This window comes from Pipistrellus kuhlii, unplaced genomic scaffold, assembly GCF_014108245.1.
Source record: "Pipistrellus kuhlii isolate mPipKuh1 unplaced genomic scaffold, mPipKuh1.p scaffold_m20_p_7, whole genome shotgun sequence".
NCBI classification, from domain to species: domain Eukaryota; kingdom Metazoa; phylum Chordata; class Mammalia; order Chiroptera; family Vespertilionidae; genus Pipistrellus; species Pipistrellus kuhlii.
Genome location: NW_023425573.1, coordinates 60,647 through 77,481, shown reverse-complemented (window position 1 = coordinate 77,481; position 16,835 = coordinate 60,647). Strand labels below are relative to the sequence as shown.

Here is a 16,835-nt window from a genome sequence, read left to right as displayed (position 1 = left end):
GTTCTTTATCTTGCGGCTTTTATCTCTCCTGCAGGCGGGAGTCTTAGAGGAGGTCTCAGGAGAGGGTTTCAGCAGGATAGCCATCAGTTTCTTCCAGGGGCTTGGTCTCCACTGATTGGTCAGTGCCAGGGCAGGGTCGTTAGTCGCTGTCGCTGGTCCTGGCATTGCCCACCTGGTTTTTCTTTCTTTTTTTTTTTTTTTTTTTTTTTTTTGGCTGTTTACTCAGTTTATTTTTTTATTTTTATTTTTTTAATTAAATTATTATCTGTGTACATATCTTATCATTCCCCCCCCATTCATACCCTCCCTCCCCAGAGTTTTGTGTCCATTGGTTGTATTTATATGCATGTATACAAGTCCTTCGGTTGATCTATTATCTCCCCCAGATCTCCCTACCCTCCCCGCTGTAATTTGACAGTCTGCATGTTGCTTTACTGTCTCTATATCTATCTTTTGGTTCATCAGTTTATAATGTTCTTTATTATCCATAAATGAGTGAGGTCATGTGATGTTTCTCTTTCATTGATTGGCTTATTTCACTCAGCATGATGTTCTTCAATTCCATCCAGGTTGCTGCAAATGATGAGAATTCCTTCTTTTTTATGGCATCATAGTATTCCATTGTATAGATGTACCATAGTTTTCTGATCCAATCATCTGCTGACGGGCACCTAGGCTGTTTCCAAATTCTAGCTATTGTAGATTGTGCTGCTATGAACATAGGGATGCATATATCCTTTCTGATTGGTGTTTCTAGTTTCTTGGGATATATTCCTAGGAGTGGGATTACTGGGTCAAATGGGAGTTCCATTTTCAGTTTTTTGAGGAAACTCCACACTGTTCTCCACAGTGGCTGCACCAGTCTGCATTCCCACCAGCAGTGCACGAGGGTTCCTTTTTCTCCACAACCTCGCCAACACTTGTCATTTGTTGATTTGTTGATGTTGGCCATTCTGACAGGTGTGAGATGGTACCGAATTGTTGTTTTGATTTGCATCTCTTGGATAATTAGTGACTTTGAGCATGTTTTCATGTGCCCTTTGGCCTTCCTTATGTCTTCTTTTGAAAATATTCTATTTAGGTCCATTGCCCATTTTTTAATTGGATCATTCATCTTCCTTTTATTTAGTTGTATAAGCTGTTCATAGATTTTGGAGATTAAACCTTTATTAGTGGTAACATTTGCAAATATGTTCTCCCATACAGGCCCACCTGGTTTTTCTGCTTTTCTGAGCCTGGAGCTGAACTACAACTAAGGCCTAGATGTTATGTCTAGTCAGGTGACCTTCTGTATCCGGCTGTAAATGGCTCAGCCAGTTTTTTCAGCTTTGTCAGTTTCCCATTCCACTTGTGCGGGCTGTCTGGTCTGTCTCACACTACTCTCAGGGGAAGTGGAGGTCTTGGGGTGCCATGAGGAAAATAATTTCCTGAGGCCCCCACGGGATGATGGGTTTTCAGCGAAAGCTTTATTAATGATGTAAAATTAAGGGGGTTCCTCTCCAGACTCCCATCTCTGTCTGTCTTGTCATGGAAGAAGTCCAGCAGGGCCAGAATAAGGCCACTGCCCAGGATTTCTGTTCCACATGATTGAAGTCCAGTCCAGCATCTGCTGGCTTAGCTTCTGTTTCCAACTACAGCCCACTGGGTGTGGGGTCCCCATGGCCATGGCCATCGGCTGCTTCAGGCCCCGTGGCTGTGGAGAGAGCACCCTCAAACACAGGGAGCGATAGAGAAAAGGGGAGGGAGCTCTTCCCGGACTTTTAACTTTCCAAGGTTTTGTGTGTTTCTGAAGGGCTTCACCCTTTAGCCAATCCACTGTTTCCCAGGCCACACTGTCAGGCAAGCCCCTCCCCTTTGTCACTGACGTCACGGTGCACGTGCCCACCTCCCCAGCAGTTTGGTCCCGCCCCCAGTGACCTGCAGGGAGTGGAGCGGAGATTCCCTGGGAGCATGGAGCTGTAGCTTCCTGGTGAAGCTGCCAGATGACCATGCTCACAGTGTCTGACTCTGCCTTTGCGCTCCTCCTATTATTAATATTAGTGACTAGCTAATTATGCTGATAACAAAACCACTCAGTGAAAGGTCAGTTCATGCGGACCGAAGGCCTCATTTTAGGAAGTCTCCTTTCCACACTGTGAGGCCACCAGCAAGAGTCCCTGGAACAAGGGCAGTTCTCCTCAGTTTCCTTCTCCTGCTGGATCACAGCGAACCGCAGAGTCTTGTAGAATCTGGCCAGCCCTCTGCTGTCCCTGCGTGCTCTCCACACTTCGGCACCTTTTCCAGAAAGCACCTCCACTTCCCAGAACTTCCGAAGCAGCGTCATTTCCAAGGACATTGTTTCCCAGGCAGCATTGCATCCGCCCCGTGGGAAAGTGGGATGTGGGGACCACACAGACAAAGCACACCAGCCTTCCTGCGGCTCTTTCTCCTGAGTCCGTTTTCTGGCCATGGAGTCAAGATTGTAATCCTAAAAGAGCAGCTGAGGCACCAGGCCAGAGTGAGGGTTTCCAGTAAGCATTCAATCAATGAGTTCCTCCTCTCGAGCCTCCTTAACTCCTGTGTGGAGGTAAGAAGCATCCAAACCCGCAGAGGGTTTTATGAGTTGACTTGAGAAAACTGACAATTGCTGGGAAGCAAAATCTCAAGCGATTAAGAAAGTGCTCCAGCCGGGACCGGTTTGGCTCAATGGATAGAGCGTCGGCTTGGGGACTGAAGGGTCCCGGGTTCGATTCCAGTCAGAGGCATGTGCCTTGGTTGCGGGCATATCCCCAGTGCGGGGTGTGCAGGAGGCAGCTGATCGATGACTCTCTCTCATCGATGTTTCTAACTCTCTATCTCTCTCCCTTCCTCTCTGTATAAAATCAATAAAAAAATATATTTAAAAAAATAATAATAATAAAAAGAAAGTGCTCCAGAGAAAGCAGTTTTGCAGCTTATTTTATTTTTTATTATTATTTTTAAATATGTTTTACTGATTTTTCACAGAAAGGAAGGGAGAGGGATAGAGAGCTAGAAACATCAATGAGAGAGAAACATCGACCAGCCGCCCCCTGCACATCCCCCACCAGGGATGTGCCCGCAACCAATGTACATGCCCTTGACCGGAATCGAACCCGGGACCCCCCTAGTCCGCAGACCAACGCTCCATCCACTGAGCCAAACCGTTTCGGCTGTAGCTTATTTTATACACTAGAATCAAAGGAGGAGATGTAAGAGGTTACATGAAATGTGTTGATGGTACATTAAGGTAAGGGGGCAGGAGAAAGCAAAGTGGGGGAAACTCTGGGACTGGGTAAAAAGTGAAACAGAGACACATTCTTTTACAGCAGTGGGTATAGGATAGTTAATAGTGACCATCTACAGCACATAGAGATGGCATGCAGGGAACAAGATAACATGAGGGGTCCCTTGGTCTCAGGCTCTAACGGGAGCTTGTACCCTGAGGGGTCTGAAAAAGATTACTCTGACCATCCAAAGGTATGTTATCAGAGATGCAGAATGATAACAGCTCAGTTAAGGTAAAAACTGACCTCTGGTCAAAGAAACTACAGACCTGGGGCATGACTGTCCTCCATGACTCACTTTTTCTGTTGTTGTTTGCCCATTTATTCAACTAAACCTTTTTTTATTCACTTATCTCAGACCGATGACTCAGATTCAGAAGTTTCCTCAGAGCCAGGGCAGTGAGAGGTCAGATTTGGGGGCTGACCACCAGAGCTAGAGATCCCTCCATGATTACGTTTTGTTTTTTTAAAGTATTTTTTTATTGATTTCAGAGAAGAAGAGAGGAGAGAGATAGAAACACCAATGATGAGAGAATCATTGATCAGCCACCTCCTGAACACTCCTCACTGTGGATGTAGCCCGCTACCCAGGCACATGCCTTGACCTCCTGGTGGTGCTTAACCATGAACCACGCCGGCAGGCCTTCCGTGACTCACTTTTAGTGGGAATTTTTATGTTCACCTCAACCGATGTGGTTACTTCCGGCCTATCTGTAAAGTCCTCCATGCAGGCCCCTTCTGAGCTTGTCAGGTTTAGTATGTGGCCCCCTTTTCATCCACAAGGGAACAGCACCTGAAGTGAAGGGCTTAGGTCCCTCTGTGCCAGCAATCTAGGACTGGGCAGATGGAGCGTGGTAGGCATGGTAAGAAGCAGAGCTAGGCAAGAGGCAGGGGGCCAGGCATTGAGATTTTTACCCGGAGAGCAATGGGGAGCCATGAAACTGGCAATAGCTATTTGGAGGGAAGTCGGGAGGGTAGGGGAGGCGTAGCAGTGCCCCTGGGGTATAGTCACCAGCTTCTGCGGATAAGGATGAGGACAGGCATGTCGACGTAAGAAACATCCAGATCTATAGAGAATTTTCATGGGAGTTTATTTGAGCCAAACTGACTAATATGCCAGGGAACTAGGTCTTAAACGCTCCGGAGAGTAAATTTGCAGCTTCTTTTATGCATTTGAGATTAAGGAAGGGAAGATTGGAGAGACCAAGGTAGGGCCTGGGGATTGGATTGCAGGATGGTTAGCACGATTATGTGTCCTCTTGAGGGTTAAGCCACCCTTTGAGGAGTATTACTTCTGGTATTTCAAAGTGTGTTAACCTTGGCACAAAAACAATGGACAGGCTGGCTTAGAACTGTGTCATGACACCAACCATGACCTGCCTTGTTAGGAATTTGATTAGCTCAACCTATGCGGTTACTTTCCATTTTCCTAAAAAAAAAAAAAATAAATAAAATTAAAAAAAATCCACAACGAACTACATTTGAACTTCAAACAAATAATTTTTTTGTATAATTATGTTCCATTGTCCCATACTGCATTGGGGAAGAATCCTGGCTTATCTGAAGTGTAGATCTAACTGGATGTCTTGTATTTTTCTGGCAACCTTGTCCTAGGAGGACAGTCAGGTCCGTGGCAGCAGGAGAGGGGCTGGAGGAATGAGAGGGACAGGCTGATGTTTGTTTTAGGGAAGGAGCAGCCAACAGGCAGTGATTGATGGGAGGAAGGGTGGGCCCCTGGAGCGGTTTCCAAGAATCCAGGCGGAACTAGAAGGAGTGGGTGGGAAAATCTAACTGGATTGGTGGACCCAGAGAACTTTCTCGGCAGCCAGGCCCTCTGCAGCCCAGCCCCAAGGTCCCACTAATCATCTACAAATGCCTCCTGCAGGTGCCTGATAGGAGAGCGGGTTAAAGGCCTCATTCCGTAAATACAAAGTGCTCTGGGAAAAGGCACCTTCTTTGAGGAAGTTAGTGCATTTGTTTAAGAAGCTCCATCTCTGGGTGGAGTAACCATCAGCCCACTCCCTGGAGTCGGAAATACCCTGAGGAGTCCTGGACTGTGAGAGGGTGCAGGCCGGACTGAGGGGACCCCCCCTTGCAGTGCACAAATGTCGTGCACCAGGCCTCTGTTTATCTATACATATTAGTTAGCACTTTCCTAGACAAACTAGAGGCCCAGAGCACAAAATTTGTGCATGGATAGGGTCCCTAGGCCTGGCCATCGATCAGGGCCAATCAGGGCCTTCTGGCTGCTGCCAGCTGGGGCCTCCCTTTATTCCACCCCACCCCCTGGTGGTCAGTGCAAGTCATAGCAAGGGACTGAATTCCTGGTCTCCTGGTCGAACTCCCGAGGGAATACTTTGCATATTAGGCTTTTCTTTATATAGAGCACATGTGTCAAACACAAGGCCCGCGGGCCAAATCCGTCCCGCCAGGCCTTGCAATGTGGCCCGCTCCGCGCTGTCATCACTGCACTCCGCTGCGTTTCCATCACAATGACAGTTTATGACTGTTCAGTAAACCATTCGGCCCGCGATTTAGGCTGGATTTTAGATTTTGGCCCCTTCTCTGATTGAGTTCAACACCCCTAATATAGATAGATAGATAGATAGAAAATAGAAAGATTGGTGGTCTGGATGTCCCAGGAGGGAAGTTTTGTCCTAGCTTTGCCACTGAATAACCATGAGGCCCATCTCTTTACCTGTATCGTCAGTGCTTCATAATGATGGTTCAGTCAAGGACGGACCACATGTGCTGAAATTATAATGGGGCTGAAAATGTCTGTTGCCTAATGATGGTGTAACTTTCTAACACTGCAATGCATTTGTCGTGGTGCTGGAGTAAACAGACGTATTGTGCTGCCCGTTGTATACGTGTGTAGCACACACTTCTGTACAGCCCCTAATACTTGATAATGATGATAAGTGACTATGCCATACTTTTTATCATCATTTGAGAGTGTTCTGTGAACCAGTGTGTGGTTTTCCCACCCACTCCTGGTTCCTTCTGCCCAGCCAGAAGGCGGGCTCATGGCTGGTGAGCATAGCAGCGGTCACGGGAGCCGCTCCATCACCTGCAGCAGCCTCCTCCATCACCTGCTTACCAAGTGTCTTGATTGCCTCGTTGTCTCTTGTGCCTGATTTAATCTCCTGCTGTTTTGTACAATAACATGTCATACAGGTTTGTAGTCCAGGAGCATACAGGCTGGGTGTGTCGCTGGCCGTACCATCTATACTTGTGTAAGCGCACTCTGTGACGTGCTCACAGTGACAAAACCACCCAACACATTTCTCAAAGCACATATCCCTGGTGTTAATCAGTAATTGGCTATAGATGAACCTAAGCATACTGCTCCTACTTTCTCTGACTTTTGAAACCTCAGGTAAAACCATCTGTGTGGAAGCCTGAAAAAGGAGGGACGTTAGTGACTCTCCCCGCTACACAGAACTACCAGTGGGAGAGCTCCTCTTCCCAGAGAGAGTGCTGCTGCCCTTTGCGGAAAGCTGGGCCAGGAACAGCCTGAGGGCCACAGAGCTGCCACCAGGACTACTTCCCTAAGCGTCAGAACACCACACCGGAGGGCTTTTGAAAGTATTTGCTAATGATTCTTTTTTTAGATCTGTGTATTGGAATCTTCCGGGAGGCGGAAACAAATGCCCCCAGGCGAATCTGATTGTCAGCCAGTTTGGGTGCTCTAGAGACCCAAGCTCTGTCGAAATCAAAATCACTTTAGTGGCTGTGTGACATTTGGGATTATTACTACCTTCTCTGAGTCTTGGTAGCCTTATGGTTCCAAAGGGAACAATATAGGGTGGTAAGAAATAAAAACAATAGTTTTCAAATGCGTGGGACGTACAAACACTGTTAATTATTGTTATTGGTGGTGAGATGGAGGCCTAGAGATTCAGTGTGTAACACAACCTGCGTTTGGCCAGTGGTGTGACTACACAGGGCCTGGATGATGACTTTGCTGACACTCAGGAGGTCCAGATTCCAGCTGTGTGCCCTCACCCTCTGCCAGCTCCGTTATGGACCTGGGCCCCCACGTTATCCTGACCTGTTGGGGGATTCCTAGCATGTGCAGCCCCCTCCTCATAGTTCACTTGCATTTGTCTAAGCAACTCCACTCTCCAAAAAACACCCAGCAACCACTTTATTTCCTCTTATTTTATTCTCAGCCCAAGAGAGTAGCTACCCTAGGACCTTTCCTTACCAATAACTGCACCCCCTCCATAATCTCAATTTCAAGCACCCTTCACTCTAACCGCCCTACCCCTCTTCAGCGCTATGACCCTGATTCCATGTTGATCCACATCAAGATGGACAACCTAGCTTGGCCCACATGGCTCCGTGGTTGAGCATCAACCAATGAGCCAGCAGGTCATGGTTGATTCTCAGTCAGGGCACATGCTGGGGTTTTGGGCTGTCTGTAGTACCTTCAACAATAAAGATTTTTTTAATTGACAATCTATGCATCTTATACGCCGTTCTTTGTCCTTCCTAGTCTCACTTCCCTTTTTAAAAACATTAATTTTTTTATTGATTAAGGTATCACATATTTGTCCTCAACCCCCCATTCCAATCCCCACCCCTACTCATGCCCCCACCCCCTATTGTCCTCGACCACTGGTTAGGCTCATATGTGTGCACACAAGTCCTTTGGTTGACCTCTCCCTTTTATCCCCACCCTCCCTCTGAGGTCCAACAGTCTGACCCATGGCTCCTTCTCTCTGGGTCTGTTCTTGTTCATCCGTCTATGTTCACCATTTCCCCTTCTCACTTACCTTCTTAGCCAGCTTAGATCCATTATTACAGTCACGCCTCACTCCTTTGCCTCTCTCTGCCTGTGGTACTCAGCAGGCAAAACCCCAGCTCTGCACCAACACAGCAGAAAGGGAGGAGAAAAACACGAGGTGCTGACTGATCTCACCTCCAGCTCATGAAGACTTAGGTTTTTCTGGTTCATTCATATTAACATTCCCATCCTAGGTTCAACACCTTCTTTGCAACCTCACTCTCAACTTTGACCGTGCCTTCCTATGTCACTGAGCAAAGAAAACCAATCAGAGAACTGCCACCGGTATCTCCATTTGGTTATCAAATAGGCGACTGTTTTCAAACTGTGATGTGCAAACAAAGCACAGGCGGTCTTGTTAAAGGCAGAGTCTGCTTTCACAGGGTGGGTGGAGCGCAGAGAGCTCCAGGTAATGCTGCTGCTGCTGCTGCTGCTGCTGCTGCTGCGTGGACCATACTCTGAGTGCTGAGGTCAGGCATCTCACCACTTCCAATCCACATCACTGTCCCCACCCTCCGCTGAATGAGGATTCCGGCAGCTTCCTCCATCTCCCTCTGACAGCCCTCCTGCCCGCCCACCCTCGTGTGCAGGTTCAGAGATCTCCAGCCTGTGAGTGCTGTTGTTGAGACAGGCTAGTAAGCCAGGACAACAAGAATGGGGAAGCAGACAGTTAAACAGCCAAGCAGTTCACAGCCATCTAATAAATTGCAAAATCCTCATCTTCTGTGACCACAGATACGTAAGAGTACGTATTATAGTTTACACTTTTCCCCAACCAGAGGGTAAATAGCTTCAATCACCTACTCAGGGAGACAGACCCAGAAACCCAGTTAGTGCCATTTGCCAATCACCCACGCAGGCACAGGTGAAGCCAGGGGATAAACCTCAGGAATATGCTATTGAGATCCTCCCCTAAGGCTCCCCCTAACACTCCCAGCCTTTAAAACCCCTCAGACCTCACTCTCCCCAAGGCCCCAGTCTGTGTGCTTCCTACCGGGAGCATGCTGGCGTCTTTCCCTCCCTCCTCTTCTCCCCCACAGGCATGCGTGTTCTGATCTCTAAGGGAGCCCACCAGGCTTAAAACCAGGGAGCCATGGGCAGCAGAAGTTTATTCTGGGCCCCCGAGGCCCCCTTTTCTCTGACTTCTCAGCCCAAACAGCCCGTCCTAGGCTCATCTCTCCACCCAGTCCCTCTCCTGTCGCTTCTTCTGCCCTAGGCTCTTCCTTTCCCATTATCCCCCACACACACACACATTTTTTATTTTTATTTTTATTTATTTTAAAAATATATTTATTGATTTTTTTTTTTTTTTTTTTTTTACAGAGAGGAAGGAAGAGGGATAGAGAGCTAGAAACATCGATGAGAGAGAAACATCGACCTGCTGCCTCTTGCACACCCCCTACTGGGGATGTGCCCGCAGCCAAGGTACATGCCCCTGACCGGGATCGAACCCTCGACCCTTCAGTCCGCAGGCCGACGCTCTATCCACTGAGCTAAACCGGTTTCGGCCACACACACATTTTTTAAATAATTCTCACCTGAGGATATTTTTTCCCATTGATTTTTAGAGAGAGTGGAAGGGAGGGACAGAGGAAGGGAGGGAGGGAGAGAGAGAAAGACATGGATGTGAGAGAGACCCAACAATTGGTTGCCTCCCGAGTCCACCCAGACCTGAGAGGGGATCAAACCTGCAAGCCAGGTAACTAACTGCCCCTTGACTAGGAATTGAACCCTTGATCCTTCAGTGTGCAGGGCTACACTCTAACCGCTGAGACACGCTGGCCAGGGCTCACTGTCCCCTTTAATCAATGTCCTCCTGGATTCATGCTGTGAAACCTTTCCTGCACGAAGAACCCACACACTACCGCTGGCCCTAGACCACATGTGTCAAACACAAGGCCCGAGGGCCAAATCCGTCCCGCCAGGCCTTGCAATGTGGCCCGCACCGCGCTGTCATCACTGCACTCCGCTGCGTTTCCATCACAATGACAGTTTATGACTGTTCAGTAAACCATTCGGCCTGCGATTTAGGCTGGATTTTAGATTTTGGCCCCTTCTCTGATTGAGTTCGACACCCCTACCCTAGACAGACCTGCTCAGGACCAGGTCTCCTTTCTGGTAACAATGTGACACATTCTATCCCCCCCCCCTTTTTTTTCCTCGAATCAGAAATTTAAAAGAGGGGCGGAGCAGGTTAGAGGGAGTCAATGGTGGTGGTGGTGGGTGGTCAACCATAAAGAATTATTTTTTAAAAAAGAAAGAAATTTTTAAAAAATACAAGGAAGAAAAACCCCAAAGGATTCCTCATACATGATAAAGTTGTCAAGAAATTCTGTGAACCACATAATTTTAATTTTCCAATAGCCGTATTTAAACAGTAAAAAGAAACAGGTAAAAATAATTATAATCTATTTATTTAATCCAACATATTTCAAAATATTATTTCAACATTTTAATCAGTATAAAAATATTACTGGAATTTTTTATGTGACATATTTATTTTATTTTTTATAATATTTTCTTAAAAATATATTTTTTTATTTCAGGAAAGGGAGAGGGAGTGGATTGGCTGTCTCCTGCACACTCCACACAGAGGACCTAGCCTACAACCTGTGCATGTGCCCTTGACTGGAACTGAACCTGGAAACCAGCTAGGGCTTGAATGCTTATTTAGATGTTATAAAACGTACAGTTGAAAGAGTAGATTTCACATACCAGGTTGTTTATGTGAATTAAAAACGTATTTGAGTGTTTTCCAGTAACTGAAACAATTTTCAATTTTCATATCTAAATATAAATGAATTAAAATTAAATAATGTAAAATTCAATTTCTCAGTTGTACTGTCAACTAGCTGTATTTCAAGCCTATCCAATAGCCACACATGGCTACTGACTACCATATTGGACCATACAGACCCATTGATACATACAGTTATCAGTCTGGGGGAGACTACAGCGGGGAGAGCTTATGTCATAATTTATCTCAGGTCCACCTGCCAGGTGCCTGCCCTGAGGCCTGCACTCAGTACTTTTTATTGAAATGAGTTTATTCCCGAGTTAAAAATGGTTTCTGTAAAGACACACTCAGTTCCCAAGCATGACCACTAGGGGGCAGGCTCTGGCTAGCATCACTGGACAAGGAAAAGGGGAAGCCTAACAGTTTTCTGATAGCTGGAGGAGCCGTCAGTGCCTTTTTTCTTACTGCTGGTCACGGCCCATTCCTAAAACCAACCAAGCGGTTCGCAGGAACATTTACAAAAGCAGACCAGAAAAAATCAGAATAAAAGCACTGCAGTCACCCCCAGCCCCCATCCCATCCTGTTTCTGCAAGAGGGATTCAACCCGCTGCTGACCAGACATATCCAGGGGTAAAAAATGCGAATGTTATTTCTGATGTGTACTGTCGTTATTCTCTAAACAATACAGTATAACTATTTACATAGCATTTATATTGTGTTAGGTATTATAAGTAAAGTAGAGGTGATTAAAGTGTATGGAAGGATTGTGTAGGTTATAGGCAAACACTATGCCATTTTATTTACTTATTTATATGTGTGTGTGGTGTGTGTGTCAGTGTGCATGTGTGTACAGGGTGGGCAACAGTACATTTATAGTTGTCCATATGGAAAATAATAGAAGAATAAATAATAATACAAGAATCAACTCTGCATTCCATGTACTCAACAACTGCAAGCCCACCCTGTGTATGGGGTGTGTGTGTGTGTGTGTGTGTGTGTGTGTGTGTGTGTGCGAGTGCGCAGTGGCAGGCATGCTGTGACCATTTCCAGGAAGTAAAAGAGCTCGGGGTGTTCTGGAAACTTCAAGGAACCAGTGTGGCTGGAAACTGGTGAGCACTGGGGTGTGGCTTAGGAGGAGCCTGGAGAGGTGGATGGAGCACAGATCTGTAGGACTTCTAGGGTCATAAGGACTCTGGATTTTATCCTATAGGGAAACTGTTGGCTGGTTTTGAGCAGGGGAAGGACATGATTGGGGTCGTGTTCCCAGCTCTGAGTGGAGGAGGGGTTGGAGGGTAGGGCATGAGAGCAGGGAGGCCAGCTCAGAGCTCTCAGGTATCCGGTGGAAGGTGAGGGCCAGCTATGGGTCAGGGTTCCGTGTTCTGGAGAAGGCGCACACAAATGAAAGAGACTAGAAAAGAGTTAATTTGGGAAAATGGGGGGCCAGGCGGGAGTCCACCTCTAGGGGGAGGACTACCACCGCTCTGGCCTTCCTATCCCTTTTATTGAGGCCATGGGAAACACCCATATTCTTTTGGCAGGAAATTCCAATAACAGACAATCAGCAAGAATTTACATATGGTTAACAGGTGGAGGTTGCTTTCAGTACCAAACTCAACTAAACAGTGAGTGATTAGCTCCGACCATTCAGAGTCATTAAGGCTGGCCAGACTTCCGGATTCCCTTTTCACATCTACTAGTGACAGTGTTCGGTTTCCTGCCCGCTGCCGCCCCAAGCCCACACGCTGTCTCTAGCCTCGCCTGGCGGGCTCTCTTCCGTTTGGCCCCCGTGTCCATCTCTGCCCTTCACCGCGCGTGGAGCTGGCCAGCGCGGGCACATCGATGGGCCGGCTCTTCGTCAGGGGAGAGCCCCACAGAGGAGGGAAGGAGGCGAGGGGGCTGTGGGGTCAGGTTGTTTGGTCTTCTTCTCTGAAGGGTCACCACGGCCTGGCTCATCCCTCCACCAGAGGTGCCAGCTCCGTCAGATGGCCCTGCCCAGACAGCTCTGTCCCTACAGGCTCCATCGCTGCTCCTCCCTTCACCTGTCAGCCTGGGGGTGGTGACAGAGCCCGATGGTCAGCCCTGGGAGCTGCGCTGCCCACAGCCCTTCACAGAGCTGCCTCCCAGTTACCGGTGTGAGCGTGCTATCTGTTTCCTGGCAGGCTCCCTCCCCTGGTATCGGCAGAAAGAGCCCGCACTGTGCGGTCAGATAAAACAGGACTGAGTTCTGGCTCTGTCACTCACTAGCTCTGTAATGAGGTATGTCACTCAGCCTCCCGGAGCCTCAATTGTTCATCTCTCACGTGAGGACACTGTTGCCTTCCTGATAGAGTCGTTAGGATGGTGAAATCCTGCTTGTGAGGGCTTGGTGCAGGCTCGGGGCACAGTCGACCTTCATACATGTTTGTTTCGTTATTCTTCCTTCCCTACAGCCCAGCGGACACTTATCACCCTGCATGAGCCAAACAGGGTGCGGGCACTGGGGCAGGGAGACCGGAAGCACGGGGAGCACAGTCCTGTAAAGGAGATACAACCCCCCACCCCCACCCGAACCCCACCCCCAGATTCCCCCATCGTTCAACGTGGAAAGAGTGCGGGTTACTTTTCAAGCCACTTCTTTCTTTTTGACTACGATGTGGTGGGTGTTTTTTCGGGGTCTGTAGATGGAGTAGTGACCAGAATTGCAAAGAGTTGTGGTAATCAGAGAGGGGTTGGGCCCTGGCCAGGTAGCTCAGTGGGTTAGAACATCATCCCAATATGCCAAGGTTGGGAGTTTGATTCCTGGTCAGGGCACATATAAGAATCAACCAGTGACTGCATGAATAAGTGGAACAACAAACCGATGTGTCTCTCTCTCTCTCCTCTCTCCCTTCCTCGTTCTCTAAAAGCAATAAAGTTTTTAAAACTTAAAAAGAGGAAAGGGGTTGAAAGAGGAGATTGAATTAATTTTAGCTTTTGAGGAGCTGTACCAGAGGTAGGCATACCAGTCTCCTGGGGACTGAACTCCCCTGCCCCTTCCTCCCCCGGAAGAGCCTGCAAACTCCCCAGACTGAGACTCTGGGTCTTAATGAGCTAGTTACTCCTGGGAGTGACTTAGAGAGCCTCAGTGTGCGGGGCTGAAGGCACCGGGAGAGTGTGCCCTAAGGATTCCTCAGGTGTGGTGTGACAGTGGGGGGGGGGGGGGGGGGGGGCAAAAAAAAACCCAGACCTGTGACCAGTGCAGTTCACTGAAAGGAGGCACATGACAGCTGGGCACATGACAAACACCAGAAAGCTGGGCTGAGATCATATTAAAAGCCAAGCAATGTGAATGTAATCGTGCAGACACTGGCTTTGAGCGAGGGGCAGACTTGATTCGATCCTGGGCTCCCAAAGGCATTGACAACTACATACTAAGGTGGTCGGGAGCTGGAGAGGTCCGCAATGAACCCATTAGGGGCATAGACCAGGAGGGGAAGGGTCACGCCCTTGGCGTGCACTCATCATAGATCTGTCAGAGCACCCACAGGGCCAGATGAATGATACAAAATGCAAAAACATCAGTGAACATTTAATAAGCCGCTGTGATGAACTGGGCACAGCATCCTTTACTTTTTTTTTTTTTTTTTTTTTTCAGACGGGTCATGTGCCAAAGGCGTAACAAGGTTAATGGGCGGCACATCTCACACAGCCACATGAACACCCAATCATCACGCTTATGAACTCCGAAAGGATCGAGCATCCTTTACTTGAGTCACCATATTTAATCCTCAAACTAGCTTCCTGCAGGTTACCTGCCCCTTTACAGAGAGGCTGAGGGTCTCCTGCCTGCCCCACCACTGGGGACAACCAGGGAGAAGATGGGCGTAGAGAACTGGCGCTCAGGAGGGAAGTTAGGCCCAGCAGATGTGGCTCAGTGACTGAGCTATGACCCACGAACCAGGAGTTCATGGTTTGAGTCCTGGTTTGGGACTCGATCCCCAGTAGGGGGCGTGCAAGAGGCAGCCTATCTATGATTCTATCACTAATGTTTTTATCTCTCCCATCCTCTTCCTATAAAATCAATAAAAACATTTTTTTAAGTGGGAAGTTAGGGTGGACATTTCTCCCTGGGAGTAATGAGTTACATTTCAAGTGACAGCTGAAGTCAGGGGAAGCAGGGAATGAAACTGAGAAGAGGAAGAGGCCAAGTAACGACTTCTGGGGATCTGGACACGTGAGTGACAGCAGCAGCCGGGGACGCTTATGAGGGACCTGAGAGGAGAACCAGGAGAAGGTGGAGAAAGAAGAAGCTTCTGCTCAAAGGTTAAGTGACAGAAACTGAGCAGTGACAAACAGGTTTGAAGTGCAAGGGGTCAGAGCCAAATTAGGATGGAATAATGGGGCAGAGTGACCTGAACTAGATGGAAAGTTTTTTTGCTTTTTAAAAAAATATATTTTATTGATTTTTTTACAGAGAGGAAGGGAGAGGAACAGAGAGTTAGGAACATCGATGGGAGAGAAACATCCATCAGCTGCCTCCTTCACACCCCATTCTGGGGATGTGCCCACAACCAAGGTACAAGCCCTTGACTGGAATCGAACCTGGGACCCTTCAGCCCGCAAGCCGATGCTCTATCCACTGAGCCAAAGAGGCTAGATGGGAAGTTTTATTGTTTTAATAAAATGATAGTTTTTATTAATAGAGTAATATACTTTTATTATCGAAGGTCAGAAAATATTTTTTAAGTGTGAAAAAAGAAAAGGAAAATAAGTGTCCTAGCTGGTTTGGCTCAGTGGATAGAGTGTCAGTCAGCAAACTGAAGTGTCCTGGGTTCGATTCTGGCCAAGGGCACATACATTGGTTGGAGGCTCAATCCTTGGCCCTGGTCTGGGGGTGTGGGGGAGGCAGCCAATGGAGGTGTCTCTCTCAATCGATGTTTCTCTCTCTGTCTCTCTGCTTCTCTTCCACTCTCTAAAAATCAACAGAAAATATCCTTGGGTGAGGATTAACAAAACAAAACAAAACAAGTGTCCTAGCTGGTTTGGCTCAGTGGATAGAGAGCATCAGCCTTTGGACTGAAAGGTCCTGGGTTCAATTCAGGTCAAGAGCACATGCTTAGGTTGCTGGCTCAATCCCCAGTAAGGGGCATGCAGGAGGCAGTTGATCAAAGATTCTCTCTCATCATTGATGTTTCTATCTCTCCTTCTCCCTCCTCTCTGAAATCAATAAAAACATATTAAAAAGAAAGGAAGAAAGGAAGGAAGGAAGAGGAAAAAACAAGTGATACCACATGAGCCATTCAATCAAAGATCATCACTGGTAGCATTTTAGATTTTTTTTTTCTATGCATCTTTATTTTAGAAATCATATCAATTATACAAAATTTATAGTTTTGAATCCTGCCCCTCCCTCAATACTTTATGTTAAAATGTAAAATTTTACCCACAGTACTAGTTTGAGTATTTAGGCTGCAAGTATCAAAAAATACACAACTAGCCGAAGCCGGTTTGGCTCAGTGGTAGAGCGTTGGTCTGTGGACTGAAAGGTCCCAGGTTCGATTCCGGTCAAGGGCATGTACCTTGGTTGCGGGCACATCCCCAGTCATGGGTGTGCAAGAGGCAGCTGATCGATGATTCTCTCTCATTGATGTTTCTAACTCTCTATTCCTCTCCCTTCTTCTCTGTAAAAAAAAAAAAATTTTAGAAACATTAGAAAAAATCATTAGAGAGTTAGAATCATCAATCAGCTGCCTCTTGCACACCTACTGGGGATGTGCCTGCAACCAAGGTACATGCTCTTGACTGGAATCGAACCTGGGACTCTTTAGTCTACAGGCTGATGCTCTATCCACTGACCCAAACCAGCCAGGGCCTCAGTATGTTGTGTTTTTTGTTTTGTTTTTAATCACATCAGAAGTTTTTTTTTGTTTTGTTTTTTTTAATATATTTTATTGATTTTTTACAGAGAGGAAGGGAGAGAGATAGAGAGCTAGAAACATCGATGAGTAACATCGACCAGCTGCCTCTTGCACACCCCCTACCAGGGATATGCCCGCAACCGAT

The 16,835-nt window shown here is 47.3% G+C and overlaps 1 protein-coding gene and 1 non-coding gene across 2 annotated transcripts in view; one reads left to right on the top strand and one right to left on the bottom strand.

The window, feature by feature from the left end:
* The window catches only part of PNKD (PNKD metallo-beta-lactamase domain containing), a 62,398-nt gene that overhangs the window by 23,212 nt on the left and 22,351 nt on the right, over positions 1-16,835 (top strand). The gene's annotated exons all lie outside the window — the stretch shown is intronic.
* LOC118710056 lies at positions 14,422-14,525 on the bottom strand. Its single transcript, XR_004985277.1, has one exon. It is a non-coding gene; the product is annotated as a small nucleolar RNA U13 (small nucleolar RNA).